The sequence below is a fragment of the Poromitra crassiceps genome (assembly GCF_964638095.1).
Source record: "Poromitra crassiceps genome assembly, chromosome: 6".
NCBI lineage: Eukaryota > Metazoa > Chordata > Actinopteri > Beryciformes > Melamphaidae > Poromitra > Poromitra crassiceps.
In genome coordinates, this window is record NC_139627.1 from 47,634,267 (window position 1) to 47,653,184 (window position 18,918).

Genomic DNA, 18,918 nt, shown 5'->3' on the forward strand with positions numbered 1-18,918 from the left:
CTGTGTCACAGTCACTCCCCAATCTGTGTTCACAGTCACTCCCCAATCTGTGTCACAGTCACTCCCCAATCTGTGTCACAGTCACTCCACAATCTGTCTCACAGTCACTCCCCAATCTGTCTCACAGTCACTCCCCAATCTGTTTCCCTGTCCAAGGCTGAAAACTCATCTCTTCAAAAAGTACCTCATACCCTTTCCTCAAATTAATCCCATTTCTTGTATTTTCCTCGTCCTATTCACCTTATGTTCAGATGCGGGGGTGGGCCAAATTCTTCCGGGTCATGTTAACACTTCCGGCGGTCACGGCGCGAAATACAAATGAACGTCATGAAGAAGAGTTGTTTTTGTAGGGGACAGTGCAGGGGGTCAAACAGCCTACTACTTTGAGCTCGGTACACAGCAAGCAAGCGGAGTATCCCCTGTTAGCCAGGTCAGATAACGTTATCGTCGACAATGGCGAGCACTTTCTTGTAAAAAATACCTGGACTCCAACAAAGAAAGCTTCAGGTGGTTTTCTCTCCTCTGAGGCAGCGCGAGCCATTTACGTCTTTAAGACCCACAAACGTTAACGGAATTCCCTGGAATGCGAGAATTAACGAGCCAGTTACATGGCGTTGCATTCTTAGACATTGCCGTTTGCTTTTATTTGGTATGTTACATACAATTGGCTAAATTATTAGTTAATTCAGAGTTAGATTATATTGGAGCAGCCAGCCAGTTTTTTTCATTTTTTTTTCGTCACACGACCACACAACCGGGTCAAATGGGTGTGGCTACATAAGGTGAATAGCTCTAAGATCTTGACGAGAGAGAGAATGAGAAATCAGTTATTTTTTTCAATTCTTTGCCTACAGTGACTTGTCGTACACTTGGACCCTTACATCCCTTATTATACTGGCTGCTTGTAAACTTTATATTTTACATTTTTCCACTACAAAAAGTCTACCTTGGTATTTTCTTCCCCCCCCGCCCCTCATAAAAAAAGAGAAATAGCCCACACTCTGTTTCTTCTGATTTTATTTTTCTTTCTTGTTTTGGCACAGATGTTTCAGCTATCAAGCCTTGCTAAATGTTTTCATCATGCCAGAACGCCTCCTCGCACTGTGTAAAAACATTGTCTGTGTAAAAAGGCAACGCTTACTCATTGCGGGGTTTCGTAACCACAATGTTGCAGGATCTCTGTGTAAAAGTGGCCATTGATAAGATCGTCAGAGGAGGCCAAGCAGTTGAAAACTATTCAGTATTCCACAAGAAAAAAGCAAACATTTCAGAAAAATCCGAAAAACAAAGCGATACATCTCTATTGTTTTTTCTCTCTTTATAACATATAAAATCATGTCAGCCCCAACCGAGGGCCGCCCCCCCCCCTTCCCCCAAAATGGCCGTCATCAGTCTTGGCGAGAGGAGGGCCGGTACTCTGAGTCACTGAGGCTCTCCGGCGTCCGGTCCCCTGAGGAGCAGGACCTGCTGCGTCTGCCCGGGCTGCGTTTCTCCTGGCCTCTTCTCCTGCTCGAAATCCACGGCAGCTCCAGGCAAGGCCTCCTACCCCATCTTGCCATCTCCAGCAGAGACTGGGTGCACAACCCTGCCTTTGGTCGCTAATTGCCAGGCCTGGTAGCTGCAAACTGGATTCAGCTCTGGGATTCTTTGACCCAGCTTCTTCTCCTCACCTGCCTCCTCCACCTCCATGGCCTTCTCCTCAGCAGGCTGGAGGTTGAAGTAGGCCAGGAAGCGTCTCTGCGCAGTCGGCGAGTCCTCGTCATCGCTGGGGCTGCGTGGGCTCTGGGCCTTCATACCTTGGCTGACACTGTGGATGTTTTCATGGGCCCTCAGGCTCTCTCTGCTGTGGAACAGGTTCCCACACTTGCAGCAGATCTGATAGATAGAACTAAGAGAACTGGTGACGATATCAGGGTCCTGGGCTACGTCGTCAATGGTGGCTGGGGACTCAGAGGACCTGGACAGGTGGCCGCAAATCCAACAGCAGTTTTCCAGGATCCCTGCATGTTTCTTCATGTGCGACTTCAAAAACCAGGTTTGGGTGAAAACCTGGCCGCAGGTCTCACAGGGGAAGGTCCTATTGCTCTGCGGCTGGATGACATGAGTGTCCGACCCGGGCTCTTCATTCACACTGACCTCCACTGTGAATGCAGGGATGTGGACCTTTGCAATGTGGCTGAGGAGCTGGTCCAACTCCAGGCCCTCATATCCACACAGGCGGCAACAATATGGCCGCCAGTCAGTTATGCACTCCTCTCTCTTCATGCAACTCACAGCCAATTTCCTCAGACTGTCCTCTGTACTATCCCCGTTGAACATCTGGCTCGAAGGACCAAAATGTTCTGAAGAGACTGTAAAGGAATGTGTAGGTTGATTCTTGGTAGTTAGCTGGTGCACATCCCGGGTCTTGGTCAAAACACAAGACGAAGAGGAGGTCTTCAGATCACCTTGGGCTGGGAGGCTTGTCATGATGTTCATACTCGTACAATCCCACCGTCTACTGGTCCTATTGTATGAGTTAGTCACTATGTTTTGTGATATCACTGATGATGTCACTAGGAGTTATGACATCACTGATGATGTCATCAGTGTGCTATGACCTCACTGATGATGTCACAAGGTTGATGACATCATCAGTGCTCTATGATCTCACTGATGATGTCAGAAGGTTGACGACATCATCAGTGCTCACTGACCTCACTGATGTCAGAAGGTTCAACAATCTTGGGCAAAAGAAATTTGGCAAAAACCAAAGTTGAGAACTTATTGTTTATTTAAGAGATAATATAAATGTGAAAAATAATATGGTAAATATAATTTGCCCCAAAGTCAGAGATCACTCCTTGCACAGAAGATGTGGTATACCACTTCATATTGAAACTGGAAGATACAGAGGTACAGTATAAGTGAAGATGAAAGAATTTTATATTATATTCATTTGATATTATATTGTCCTTTCTATCATGATTTAAGAGAAGCCGTAATCAACTTTATTTGACTTAGATTTGATAGGCATGGAGAATGGAGGTCTAACCGAGTATCTTTTTGACAATGTGTTTGCTTTCTCTGAATATCTCTAAAGCTTGGGCCAGGAGGAGACACATATTATGATAGAGTAAAAAAAGTTTGTTCGGTCTTGATTTGTGATTGTTTTTTGCTGTATGGTTGATGTCTATTGCTGATTTCTATTACTGATGTCTATTGCGCTAATAGTTGATGGTGTGTTAACATGCAGGAATGTTTTAGTTTTTGCTGTTATAATAATGTGTCTGAATAATCCCATGAGGGATGATGGGTCATGTTGTAAATGACTAGACATGGAAATTAGGGATGTTCATCAATTATCGAAAATCGATAATCGATCGTTAAGGATTGGAATCGATCCTGTGGCATTTGGATCGATTTTTTAATTATTTAAAAAAAAAAAAAAAAAAAATTTTTTTTTTTGGACTAGGTTTGGGTGGAATTCGTTCCTCCTCGCCCCACTCCATTGCACAGCCGACTAACGTGAGGTGGAGCTTCATATAGTCTCTAGTTTTCTGGCTGGGCACGGGCCTTTGTGCCAACAAAACTGTTTTAAACATGAGAAATTCACACCGGCATGCGCCGGGGACAGCAGTGTTGGAGAGGAGACACATTGAAATAAAGAGTTAATTGAGGAGAACACGTTGTCTTTCGTATTTTCTGCCATAGGCATTCATTTTGTTAAAAAAAAAAAAAAAAAAAAATGAAAATATTGAAAATTTTCTAAGTATTAATAAAATCGATAATCGATAATTGATCGTTAATTCTCACCGATTATCGATTTTGGAAAATTTTCAAAATGAACATCCCTAATGGAAATACAAATTCATTAATTTCATTAATTCATTCATCAGTGCTCTATGACCTCACTGATGATGTCAGAACGTCCACAATATCATCAGTGGTCAATGGTCATCGTGACATCATGATGGTCACAAGGTCTATGCCATCATTGGTGCTCCACAACATCACCGATGATGTCACTGACTGTCCACAGCAGCACCAAGGACCCTCACAGTTATGGGACACACATAGGCCCAAAACTGGAACTTAAAGCAGGACTAAACCCCCAGATTTCTGGCAGAACCGCATGCTGCTTGATTTGAAAACTCTGCAGACAAGATGGCCGCCTATACTCGATTCTTTAGCTGGCAGAATTCCTCCCCCATAAACTAACATAACTTGGCCAATAAGTATGTAACAACCGGTAATATCTTCATTTGATGTAGAATGCAGAGGACACGTAACTGTTTAGTTAAACTTGCATTCCAGGAATATTGCTCTAAAGATAACGTAAATGCCTCGAGACTAGGGATGTTCATTTTGAAAAATTTCCATAATCGAAAATCGGGGAAAATTAACGATCAATTATCGATTATCGATCATATTAATAATAATAATATATATATATATATATATATATATATATATATATACAGTATACAAAATGAATGCCTATGGCAGAAAATACGAAAGACAACGTGTTCTCCTCAATGAACTCTTTATTTCAATGTGTCTCCTCTCCAACACTCTGCTGTCCCCGGCGCATGCCGGTGTGAATTCCCCATGTTTAAAACAGTTTTGTTGGCACAAAGGCCCATGCCCAGCCAGAAAACTAGAGACTATATGAAGCTCCACCTCACATTAGTCGGCTGTGCAATGGAGTGGGACGAGGAGGAACGAATTCCACCCAAACCTAGTACGCAAAAAATAAAATAAAAAAATAAATAAAAAAAGAAAAATAATAATAACAAAATTGATAAAAATTCCACATGATCGATTCCATTCCTTAACGATCAATTATCGATTTTCGATAACTGATGAACATCCCTACTCGAGACTGTTTCGTCCTGAAACCCACTCGCTTTGTGCCAGAACACAATCGATTTGGGGTGGAACACGCCAGGATTGGCCAACGCCAACGCCAGTGCCCAGAACTGTCAAATCAAATCATCGACAAGAGACTCTGGCACGCCTCCCAGTATTTTCATTGTATCCGAGATAGATATCATAGAAAACGTTATGAATATAGCCACGTTATAAACTACAAACTAACGCTGGTGATCCGTATGGAAACAGTGTTACTCGAAATGGTTAAAAGTTATATCAATTTGGTCATTCAGTGGCGTTTTACTGCCATGTAACATAACTAACTAACGGCTAATATTAGCCACAGTAATGCATTGCTCTTAAAGGGCTCGCGCCGCGTGAACTACAGTAATCACATGGGGGGAATTTTTTTTCCCACATGAGTGGGGCACGCGCTAACCCCACCGTGACGTCACGATGTACCAAATATCCCATTAATTTGAGGGCACAAAAAAAAGCAGGTTTGAACCCATAGAGGGAACTTAGGCTACTGAAAATGATACAAATGGTACAATGGTAACAGTTTGGTCTCAAATGTGGAAATTTTGACTAGAATTCTTCACACACCACCCCCAAAGACATATATCGTCGCTGTCGTTCCAGGACCTCGAATCTCCAAAACAGCAACTTTTCAGGAAGTTAAAAAAACCTGTTTGCTCTTAAAATACTGAACCAAACGTCGTCAAAGTTGGCACATGTCTTAATTATAGCTAGTTTCCCACTGAATGTGTCATTGCTTTATTAACATCTTACCTGGATAAGCTCAAATGATGATGTTTATATTATCAGTCCGACTTGGAAGCACTCTCTCCCGGCCAGTCAGGCGGGAGATAGTGCTATGCTCATGCACGAGCCCCAAGCTTTGTCAGGCACAGAGTATTAACCCTAACATGTACATGTCTTTCATTTCGATCCAACTCCATTCCCACACCCTCCCACTTCAAGCCTACCTGCCAGCCTAGCCTGTTCCTGGCTGTAGCGCTGCTTCCTCTGTCTGGACCGGTTTCATCAGCATTATCGCTTCACAGTGTTTCGGTTATTCCCTGATGTTCGGCGGCGCGTGACTAAAGCAGAAAGGTTCCAGATTCGCATCCATCTCAGCAGGCTTTTTGGGAGTTATAGGAAAAGACAAATGAACAAGGCGATTCAATTTCATTTGCATTGTTTTAGTGGCAGACTGGAAGGCTTTTTGCATACATACATATAAATGGCCGAATTAGCTCTCTTGGCTCGGGGAGTGGAAGCGTTAATGACAGGTTTGGGGAGAGAAGGGACGCGTCCGAAAAACAACCGGTCGCTTCTCTTTCCTCCTGCTACAGCCGGATAATCGGCGCTGATCCGTATGATTGGCTGATGATGAGATGACACACACGCACGCACACACACACACACACACACACACGCACACACACACACACACACACACACACACACGCACACGCGCACATACAGGAAGCTTGGATGCAGTGCTGCTAATCATAAGCAGGGTGACAGACAATGGGATATTGGAATAATGAGGGAAAAAACATGGCCGATGAAGTATGGGGGAAGATGAGGAGATGATGATTGGGAGGAGAGGAAAGCAGCAGAGGTTGGGTGAGAGACTGATATCTGTGAAGGAAGAACAAGCAGGAATTTGGGAGTCCATCGAGGGTAGGTCAGAGAATAGGGGCAGGGCTCGACGTTAACTTTTAAAAGTGGTTGCCGGAGGGGCAACCTGGCAAGAGCTTTTGGTTGCCCGAATAAAAATATGGTTGCACAATTTTAGTCGCCTTATATTTTGAGTAATTAAGATAATATGCAGTCATAAGCCGGCTTAATAATGACGATGTGACAGAAAAGTAAGTATAATAGTCTATAGTATATAGTATAATAGGCCTATTCAGTGTGTAGTAGTAGTAATAATGATAATAATAATAATAATAATAATAAATTTGTGTCATTTCGTTTTCTAAACAAATATTATTTTTTGTTTTTATAATGCATTTGCACTGAAAGGATTTGTTTAATTAATATTTGTAAACTTTCATTTTCATATATTTTTTAACAGTTATTGTTCATATTGTGCTTAATTTATTAATTAAAAGCGTTATTGATAATGAAGTAGCCTATGCATCCTCATGTTCATTCAGGGATACTATGATGACAGTGGTTTGGGACCCCCACTCTGATGTTGCATAGGGCCCCAAAAGGCCCAGAAGCGGCCCTGCAATCCCTCTCTCTCTCACCCTGTATGACAGGCTGACAGGCAGACAGACAGGGATGCAAATCATTCCTCAGCACATATACGCGGTGGTAAAACATTTTTGAAGGATGTCCTGGTCGAGGTGTATGTTGTAGGCTTGTTGTAGGCTACATGCTTTGCAGTATAGCGTTATGCTGGAATTATGCTTGAAGTTTGACTCACTTTTCCGTGTGGACACTCGCGGTCCTCGCCGATGCGGGAAGCAAATGAGACCTAAGCGCTTGTTGTAGGCTACATGCTTTGCAGTATAGCATTAGTTTTCCGTCCCGTTCAAAGACGCACGGGTATTTCACCTCGATGACAATTTCCTCGTCCTTTGTTTCTGTGCGGGGCTGCGGGCGGACGCGTTGCTTCTTGCGTCTTGCAGCCGCTGTGATTGTGTGCGAGCAGCCACCTGTCCCAGTCAGTACTCGTTAAACATACCGCACGTGCAGCATGCATCACGTAGGTTCCGACTGGTAATTAGTAACATCGTTCCGATTGTAACAGCAATAAAATGTCACATATATGTCACTCACAACAAGTATTAAAACATATGTATTTGGTGTATATTTTGCTGTTTGCTGCTGTACATATTTTTTTGCATGTTAAAACGTGGTTGCCCCTGGGGCAACCAAAGGCCAAGAAATGGTTGCCCTATTTTTTTTTGGTTGCCCGGGGCAACCGTTAATGTCGAGCCCTGAGGGGTTTGTCTTTTTGTTACTTCTCATTGAGTAAACTCCCTATGCATCTACCACACAGTCTTTTTCCCATCCCTGTTGTAACATCAGCTCCTAGGTCCCGTAGACAGGGTACCTACAGGTGTAGACAGGGTACCTACAGGTGTAGACAGGGTACCTACAGGTGTAGACAGGGTACCTACTAGGGCTGTCAATCTCCCTCTATAATCAAATTCGAATTTCAGTGCTTTATACATTTTAATATTCGAATTATATTCGAATATTTTAATTAATTTTTAATTGAATAAAAAAAAAAAAATGTTTTTTTTTTTTTTTGGTCTGAGTGAATTGTTGTCTTCTCTTATGTTATGTTCTGATTCTAAATATAGCTGAATCTTTGGGTTTGACCAAGTAAAACTTTTTCTAAGCATTTTACCAAATGTAGATGGAAAAGTGAATGGTGGATGAATATTCAAAATAATATTAGGCTTATCACAAATAGTCCAGCAATGATGTTTATTTAAGAAAACATGTTCCTTGTACAATGTACATATACATTCATTGCATTAGAAAATAGGTCAGATAACCAGAGCTTAGTTAATATTCATCAGTGATGTATTGGTGCTGTCTGAAATGCAAAAATAAAATAATTGATAATAAAAAAAGACACAGCCTTTGTTTGAGCTCCTTATCAATAAACAAATAAGTAAACTTTGCCAAAACAACAATGAGCCATGAACAAAAAAAAATCAGTCACGTATTGCACTTAAGAGCTACAGGTTTACATTCAGTATAGCAGCTTCAACAGTCAACTTCAGTTAACAATGAATGAACATACATTTTAAGAGCTACAGGTAGGTTTACATCAGTATAGCAGCTTCAACAGTCAACTTCAGTTAACACTCTTTTATTCAAGTATGTTGTCAGAACTTCTCACTGTTCTAGTCTTCTAAAAAAAAAAAAAAAAAAAAAATCGTTAAAAAAAAATAATAATAATCGAATTTCGTTCATAATTATTAAATTCGAATAATATTCGAATATCAAAATTCGTTTCAACAGCCCTAGTACCTACAGGTGTAGTAACCCATGTAGTCTTACGCACACCAGTAGTTCTTTCAGTATCATGGGAGGACTCTGGCACTGCCAGTCAGCTGTTAAGAAAGCTGAAACCATTTCAGCCCACTTTCTAGCCAGAGACCTGGCTCATACCGGAAAACACTGCTGCTCCAGCAGCACTCTCTGCTGCGAACCTGGATCATACCTGAAAACACTGCTACCCCAGCAGCACTCTCTGCTGCTGCCCTGGATCCTACCTGAAAACACTGCTACTCCAGCAGCACTCTCTGCTGCTGACCTGGATCATACCTGAAAACACTGCTACTCCAGCAGCACTCTCTGCTGCTGACCTGGATCATACCTGAAAACACTGCTACTCCAGCAGCACTCTCTGCTGCTGCCCTGGATCCTACCTGAAAACACTGCTGCTCCAGTAGCACTCTCTGCTGCTGCCCTGGATCCTACCTGAAAACACTGCTGCTCCAGCAGCACTCTGCTGCTGCCCTGGATCCTACCTGAAAACACTGCTGCTCCAGCAGCACTCTCTGCTGCTGACCTAATCTTACCTGAAAACAGTGCTACTCCAGCAGCACTCTCTGCTGCTGACCTAATCCTACCTGAAAACAGTGCTGCTCCAGCAGCACTCTCTGCTGCTGACCTAATCTTACCTGAAAACAGTGCTACTCCAGCAGCACTCTCTGCTGCTGACCTAATCCTACCTGAAAACAGTGCTGCTCCAGCAGCACTCTCTGCTGCTTACTCTTTCTCTCACACCCCCGGAGCCTCTCTGGTCGCGGGGGAGGCACAGGACTCCTCATCTCTCCCAAATGGACCTACACTGTCACTCCTCTCTCTCATCTCTACAGTATATCCTCTTTTGAGTCCCATGCAGTTGCTGTATCCCTGCCTATCCAGCTCAGCATGGTGGTGATCTAGCGCCCACCTGGACACCTTGGTGACCTCCTCCATGAGATGGACACCCTCCCCTCTCGGTCCGCCCATCACTATGTCATAGATTGTGTTGCGTAGTTTATTTCTCTACTGTTGACAACATTTGACATTGTAAGTAGAGCCCGACCGATACTGGATTTCTGAGGCCGATACCGATATTAGGGAGTAAAAACATTCCGATATCGATATATCGGCTGATATTCTTATATGATATATAAGAGGACAGAGAGAAAAGAGAAAGAGGATGGTGCAGAAGAGAGAAGCAATGCATGGAGATTATAATTTTTTTTATATACATTACTGTGTCCTATGGGCACATTCATAATGTATGAATAACTTTACACAGCTCAGTCCCCCAGTGCCAGAGGCTATATATCTTCTCCAATGCGCAGCCATGAAATTATACGCTCGTTCGTAACGAGCTATAAATACCAACCTCAGTGCTTTGTGGCCTATCTGACTAAAACATGTAATCCTATAGAGAGAGTCATGTATCTAATATGTCAGGAACACATGCAAGGGGACTCGCCCCCCCCCTCCCCGACGGTACATTAAAGCGAAAATAATCCAGGCTAAAACTGGGTTTGCATAGATTAATTTGATGAGCTCAGTCAGTTTGATTAAGAGCTGGAAAGGAGTCTCTCTCAAAGCTGGAAATCCAGAGGAGCATGACTTCAAGAGACAATACCTGGAGATGCTCCGCTGGATAATCCATTGGAAAGTGACAGTGGAGTTGAGGTGCCTTCACACACCGAGCGCGTGTTTACGAGCAGTTTATTGGAAGTCTGGAGCGTTTAACCCCAAAGCCTCCTGCAATGAACTGCACCAAGACGCCAGGAAGTCCATGGTCTCCTTCTTCTTCTTCCCAGCAGTTTGTTAATGGTGGTGATCCATCAGATCCATCATTCCACGCTTCCCATTCGCTGTGGATGTAGGCAGCGTGCAATGCAGGCGCTCCTTCGTTTGCATAAAGTCGTCCTCGGGCCACTTTGTGTGAATGAAGTGAATGCAGCAGCGCACCTTGTCGCCTACGATCTTTTCAACGAACCGTTGTAAATCCAAAACCAAGGCAGAGTGAGATGCTGCGTGGCTTATCGCAGGCATCGACTGTTTTCGGAAACGCATTTCGCTGAGCCGCCATGTTTTCCCGATGCTTCAACCCGGGGAAGGACAGCCCACGAGTGGAAGCATTCGTCCAATACGTCTCAACGCCATTGGCATGCGTCCAAGAGGCACACCCATTCCATAGGGTGTGCAAGGCTGGGAAGCGGCGCAAGCGATCAGGCGTCAATTGACGTCTCGCTAGCTTAAAGCCCATGGCACACCAAACGAACATTCTCAAACAAACACAAACAAACACGAACAAACACGAACAAAGACAAATGTTCGTTTGGTGTGCCATAGCTGTCTGTCCTTGTCTGTTCGTGTTTGGCGATGTTCGGCGATGTTCTGTCATGTTTGCCAGGATTCGACTAGTTCAATCCGGCGTTGTTCGCTGTTCGCTGTTGTCTGGTAACTTCCCATGTTTTCAGTCGCGTATCCATGGAAACGGAGCTCACGCATGCGCGCCTAATGCATGCGGTTGTCTGGTCAGTTTGGTCAGAGGCAGAGCCTCCTCTAAACTAACGTTACACGCGACGCAGCAAACATACGTTTCTCTGCCAACCATGTGCCATCACACTGGGCATCAACAACACTAGCGGGAGACTTCTCCCATGCACTCCCGCAAATAAGTAACGTTATGCGCAGCAAGGTTACATAATGAGGGAGAGAGAGAACATCCATGACGGCTAACAGCGAGCTATGCTAATAACTAGCTAGCCGTTCAGAAACGCATGTAAACAGCCGTGTGATCACTGAGAACGTCAGTAAAACAAGGAGAGAGCTGCAGGTGCTTATGCAGAACTAGTGCACGATTAAGTGCAGAGTGGGTAATGACCCGCTGTGATGAAGAATATAACGAGATTAACAAGGTTGATAGCAGAGAAAACACTGTTGCAGCTGCCATCAGCAGGACCTCCAGGCTTCAACTAGCGTTGCCTGTCACATGACGCCTTCATGGTCCCTCGATAAAGTCTGCAGAAAGATGCAGTTACCTCACCTCTCTCTCAAGAAGCGTCACGTGAGTGTGGCGTTTAAGGCCATCTGTCGCTACAAAAGAAATAAACTGGGTGTATCATTGTATTACTCTTATTACTCGTATTACACTTTGCCAGTCTGAGCCATCTTCTATGTGCTGTAACACAGTGCAGTTTCTATTTTTCTGGTGTTTCTTTTTTACATGTTTGGGACTGTTGTGCTGAATATGTTTGGTCGGTGTGCCATGCTTTCAAACAATCTCCAACATCTGCCAACATTCACAGACAATTGTCTGTTGGTGTTTGTTGGTGTTTGTTTGAGAATGTTTGATTGGTGTGCCATGGCCTTAAGAGTGTGAAGCTAATCCGAACTACAGAGAACAACCCCAAAACCCTTATTGGCCTTATGGGCAGGACATGGATGTTGACATATTTTAGCCAGCAGACCTTCATGCTGGGAAGGTCTGGACCGATGCTCATATTCAGTTATTTCTCCATGATGTAATGGAGATGATGGCAAAGAGCACAGACAGGTCCAGGACTGGAGTCGCATTTGTTCTCATCCGCCACCAATCTCTCAAAGTCCATGTGGCAGCTTTTGCTTCCCAGCGCCGGTTCACTTGTAAGTGGCCAGTGTGAAGATAAGTGATCCAAATACAGAACCAGCAACAAAGTCAACTTTTCCCATGTTGTTTGGACCAAAGAAGACAAGCTGTCGGAGTGATCACATCCTTATAAACTTCATTTGAGCAAATGTGCTGCGTTTTATGAGAGAGCTAACGGTTGTAAACATCGGTCGTTTTAACACCCGTGAAAATCGACCAATGTTGTCGTTTTCCTTGTGAGGACAGCCTGGTCCAAAGGAGGTTGAGGCGATGTCTCGTCATAGACACTGGGTTAGCTGGCTCAGCCTGGCTGGGGGCGTGGTCAGGGTGGGGTAAATCCCCTGTTCGATCCATTCAGCAAAGTTAGAATTTAGCTGATAGCCCAGCCCAGGCAGACACGATCAGGGATTTAACCACCGCAGTAAACGCACATCTGAATAGACGTCTTGTGTTCTGCTCTAGAATCGCGCGCCAGCCGTATAACATTTTGTGGGCGTTCCCACACATGCCGACTGTCTCTATACTGCTAAAACACGGACTGTCCCTTTATTACCATATTGTAAGACATGCTGCTAAAACACAGACTGTCCCTTTATTACCATATTGTAAGACAGTATGCTGCTAAAACACAGACTGTCCCTTTATTACCATATTGTAAGACAGTATGCTGCTAAAACACAGACTGTCCCTTTATTACCATATTGTAAGACATGCTGCTAAAACACAGACTGTCCCTTTATTACCATATTGTAAGACATGCTGCTAAAACACAGACTGTCCCTTTATTATCATATTGTAAGACATGCTGCTAAAACACAGACTGTCCCTTTATTACCATATTGTAAGACAGTATGCTGCTAAAACACAGACTGTCCCTTTATTACCATATTGTAAGACATGCTGCTAAAACACAGACTGTCCCTTTATTATCATATTGTAAGACATGCTGCTAAAACACAGACTGTCCCTTTATTACCATATTGTAAGACATCATGCTGCTAAAACACAGACTGTCCCTTTATTACCATATTGTAAGACATCATGCTGCTAAAACACAGACTGTCCCTTTATTATCATATTGTAAGACATCATGCTGCTAAAACACAGACTGTCCCTTTATTACCATATTGTAAGACATGCTGCTAAAACACAGACTGTCCCTTTATTATCATATTGTAAGACATGCTGCTAAAACACAGACTGTCCCTTTATTATCATATTGTAAGACATGCTGCTAAAACACAGACTGTCCCTTTATTATCATATTGTAAGACATGCTGCTAAAACACAGACTGTCCCTTTATTACCATATTGTAAGACATGCTGCTAAAACACGGACTGTCCCTTTATTACCATATTGTAAGACATGCTGCTAAAACACAGACTGTCCCTTTATTACCATATTGTAAGACATGCTGCTAAAACACAGACTGTCCCTTTATTACCATATTGTAAGACATGCTGCTAAAACACAGACTGTCCCTTTATTACCATATTGTAAGACATGCTGCTAAAACACAGACTGTCTCTTTATTACCATATTGTAAGACATGCTGCTAAAACACAGACTGTCCCTTTATTACCATATTGTAAACAGTATGCTGCTAAAACACAGACTGTCCCTTTATTATCATATTGTAAGACATGCTGCTAAAACACAGACTGTCCCTTTATTATCATATTGTAAGACATGCTGCTAAAACACAGACTGTCCCTTTATTACCATATTGTAAGACATGCTGCTAAAACACAGACTGTCCCTTTATTACCATATTGTAAGACATGCTGCTAAAACACGGACTGTCCCTTTATTACCATATTGTAAGACATGCTGCTAAAACACAGACTATCCCTTTATTACCATATTGTAAACAGTATGCTGCTAAAACACAGACTGTCCCTTTATTATCATATTGTAAGACATGCTGCTAAAACACAGACTGTCCCTTTATTATCATATTGTAAGACATGCTGCTAAAACACAGACTGTCCCTTTATTACCATATTGTAAGACATGCTGCTAAAACACAGACTGTCCCTTTATTACCATATTGTAAGACATGCTGCTAAAACACAGACTGTCCCTTTATTACCATATTGTAAGACATGCTGCTAAAACACAGACTGTCCCTTTATTACCATATTGTAAGACATGCTGCTAAAACACAGACTGTCCCTTTATTATCATATTGTAAGACATGCTGCTAAAACACAGACTGTCCCTTTATTACCATATTGTAAGACATGCTGCTAAAACACAGACTGTCCCTTTATTACCATATTGTAAGACAGCATGCTGCTAAAACACAGACTGTCCCTTTATTACCATATTGTAAGACATGCTGCTAAAACACGGACTGTCCCTTTATTACCATATTGTAAGACATGCTGCTAAAACACGGACTGTCCCTTTATTACCATATTGTAAGACAGCATGCTGCTAAAACACAGACTGTCCCTTTATTACCATATTGTAAGACATGCTGCTAAAACACAGACTGTCCCTTTATTACCATATTGTAAGACATGCTGCTAAAACACAGACTGTCCCTTTATTACCATATTGTAAGACATGCTGCTAAAACACAGACTGTCCCTTTATTACCATATTGTAAGACATGCTGCTAAAACACAGACTGTCCCTTTATTATCATATTGTAAGACATGCTGCTAAAACACAGACTGTCCCTTTATTATCATATTGTAAGACAGTATGCTGCTAAAACACAGACTGTCCCTTTATTACCATATTGTAAGACATGCTGCTAAAACACAGACTGTCCCTTTATTACCATATTGTAAGACATGCTGCTAAAACACAGACTGTCCCTTTATTACCATATTGTAAGACATGCTGCTAAAACACAGACTGTCCCTTTATTACCATATTGTAAGACATGCTGCTAAAACACAGACTGTCCCTTTATTATCATATTGTAAGACATGCTGCTAAAACACAGACTGTCCCTTTATTACCATATTGTAAGACATGCTGCTAAAACACAGACTGTCCCTTTATTACCATATTGTAAGACATGCTGCTAAAACACAGACTGTCCCTTTATTATCATATTGTAAGACATGCTGCTAAAACACAGACTGTCCCTTTATTATCATATTGTAAGACATGCTGCTAAAACACAGACTGTCCCTTTATTACCATATTGTAAGACATGCTGCTAAAACACAGACTGTCCCTTTATTACCATATTGTAAGACATGCTGCTAAAACACAGACTGTCCCTTTATTATCATATTGTAAGACATGCTGCTAAAACACAGACTGTCCCTTTATTACCATATTGTAAGACATGCTGCTAAACACAGACTGTCTCTTTATTACCATATTGTAAGACATGCTGCTAAAACACAGACTGTCCCTTTATTACCATATTGTAAGACAGCATGCTGCTAAAACACAGACTGTCCCTTTATTACTATATTGTAAGACAGCATGCTGCTAAAACACAGACTGTCCCTTTATTACCATATTGTAAGACAGTATGCTGCTAAAACACAGACTGTCCCTTTATTACCATATTGTAAGACATGCTGCTAAAACACGGGGTATCCAATTAAAGTGAGTCGAACAGCAACATAATGCCTGTCTGGTGGACTGATACAAATTGCATGTAAATCCACAGAGAGTCGTGTCCAGATCCAGATTATGAACAAACTAGTGTTAGCCTATAGAACAGCTTTGTAAACAACATCCCAATGGGCTTTCACATATAATGCAGTACCAAGCCTCAGTGTGTGCCCTCGTGCATGTTTTATAATTGAATGAGTATTTGAGTGTCTTGCACTCTATTGATGAATGGAGGCCGTTGTGTGTACGTTGTGGGAATGTGGGCAGACAGGCATGGAAATGGGATCATACAGAATCCACTATGATGTTTGTTCACTCATACGATGTCAACAAAATGATGTGAACTTTGTTTGCACCCACACACTGTGATTATGCATCCAGCCACCCGAGGCACTGCTTTTAAATAAGTGCTTTGTTTTGAAGACGTGTTTCTTCTTGCTTTTATGTTTCTCACAGCCGCACAATGTCACTTTGAGTTTGCCTCTCTTTTGGTCTATTTGTGATCAAACATGGAAGTGAAGTGACAACTAAATACGGATAAAAATACGATTTATCAAAAAAACACAAGAAAAATGCCAAATTGGTGCAGTTGACATAAAAAAAAAAAAATATCCCCAATGGGCTAATGGAAATGTTTCCATACATACAAACAAACCAAACAGAAAGTGAAGATTAGACGAGCAAAGAAACAAAACACAACCCACTGTTTACCGTGGGAGGTTGTGTCTCCTTTTAGCCGAGTATTCCCAAGTTCCCAAGTCAAAAACCTTTATCGTCCATCAGATGAAGGTCTGACAGAAAGCGGGGTGTGTTTTTGGGTCATGCTGGCTTCTGAAAAGAACTGTAAAGAGAAAGTCCCCCAAAAGCTGTGGGTGTGTGTGCAGTGGAGCAGACGCACCACTCCATCTGTCTGGAGTGAGTCTGCTGTATCTGCCTCAGTCTGCAGGAAACGGCTCACTGAGCTCCCTCCCCACATTGATCCTCTCTGCCCATCCAATCAAGCTGGCAGGTAGACAGACAGCTCAACAAGATTACCTGCCCACCTTCAATGCATCAGACCATGGAGCTATCAAAGAAACAACTGCATACAGTGTCCCAAGATGGCGGGCCCCATTCATTCCAATGAAGCTCACCCAGTGCGTGTGCCCGAAAATGTATCTTCGACTCCTACTTCCTGGTGGGTGGAGCCATAGATTCTGTGCAGTCAGTGGCCCTGTCTATCATCCCACACGAACGGAGCTCCTGAAAACGCCTCTTGTTGGCTTCTAAAGAAAGATAGACCTAATAATAGACCCTTTTCACCGGGGGGCATTTTGTGTCGAAAAGGCAGGGTAAAAACACAGGCGCAAGCAAAACACTAATGAGGGTTTCCAACTTCCATGATTTGGAATTTGGAAACCCTCATTAGTGTTTTGCTTGCACCTGTGTTTACCCTGCCTTTTCGACACAAAATGGCCCCCGTGAAAAGGGTTTATTTAAAACTTGATAATTCAGAGTCGTTTTTGACTTTGAGTGACACCCAGAGTTTTAGAGCTGCTTCTTTCCTCCATGTATGTGTATGGGGGGGGAAAAAGCTTTCTGGGCGCCATGGCATCACGTGACTTGCAATAGCTGTTCCTGGGGGCTTGGATCAGACAGACGCCTGTCAATCATCCCGCGTGGAGCTGCTGCAGCCTCTTGTCCCGCCCCCGCGGTCTGCTGCTCCTTGCCTATCTGCTCTATAGGATGCAACCCATCTCTGATAGCAATATCAACTGACAGCCATGTCAGAAAACGTGTGTGCCGAGTAACAAAAAACAAAACATGTCATATCTGTTTTTGCGTCCTACACATTTTGGTTAGTTTGTGCCTACGAGTTTTGACTGAGTTAACACATTCAGTGCCAAGGACGTCTGTGGACGTCCTAAAAAAAAGTAACGTTCAGTGCCAAGGACGTCTGTGGACGTCCTAAAATCATAATTCATATTATTCCATAATTCTTCTGTTTAAGGTCGTACCCAGCCAGTGAGCATGAATCCCTTCAAGGGATCACACGGCGCCACCTTAAAAATCACATCGCAGCTGCGCAGTGCAGCCACGTTAAAACCTTGCGACGCCCAGAGTCTCTTGTAGAGTAGGTTGGTCAGTAGCAGTAGCATTAGCAGTATCAGTAGCAGAAGAAGAGAATAGATTTATAGCATTTAGTAGCATTTAGTAGAATTTAGTAGCATAGCGATTTTAGATTAGTTTGTGAGATTGTGTAGTGAGTGGATTCGAGTGCTTGGTGTGAGGTGAGTGCGTGCGTGGGTGGGTTGTGTCGGGTGTGTGTGAGTGTGCTAGCGAGTGTGCCTGGGTTAGATTTAGCAGTTAGCATTTAGCGTTAGTTAGGTCAGGGTAGATAGGATCTGTGTACAAAAAAACAAAAAAACAAAAAAAAATTGTCCGTGTGTCTCTGTCTGTCTGTCTGTCTTGTGTGTCTGTTTTGTTAGACTAGCGTTAGTGTTAGACTAGCGTTAGACTAGCGTTAGTCTTAGCGTTAGTGTACAGTTAGACTAGCGTTAGTTAGCTGTTAGCTGTCATGCCCAAGGCCAGGCGTAAGCGTGGTGGGCCGCTCCCAGGGCCTGGGCAGCTCACACTGCAACAGGCTCTCAGCCGTGCTGTTCGGGAGAGAGATCTCCCTGAAACAGACACGGATGAGCCCGAGGAGACGGCTTCATCATCTCCTGATGACGCCAGAGATGAGGAATGGCAGCCCCCTGGCCCTGGACCTAAGAGGCGAACATTCTTGGACGAGGCGGCTTCCAGAGGTTAGAACCTACATATAGGCTATAGATAGCCTACTTTATTGATCCTTTACAGGAAA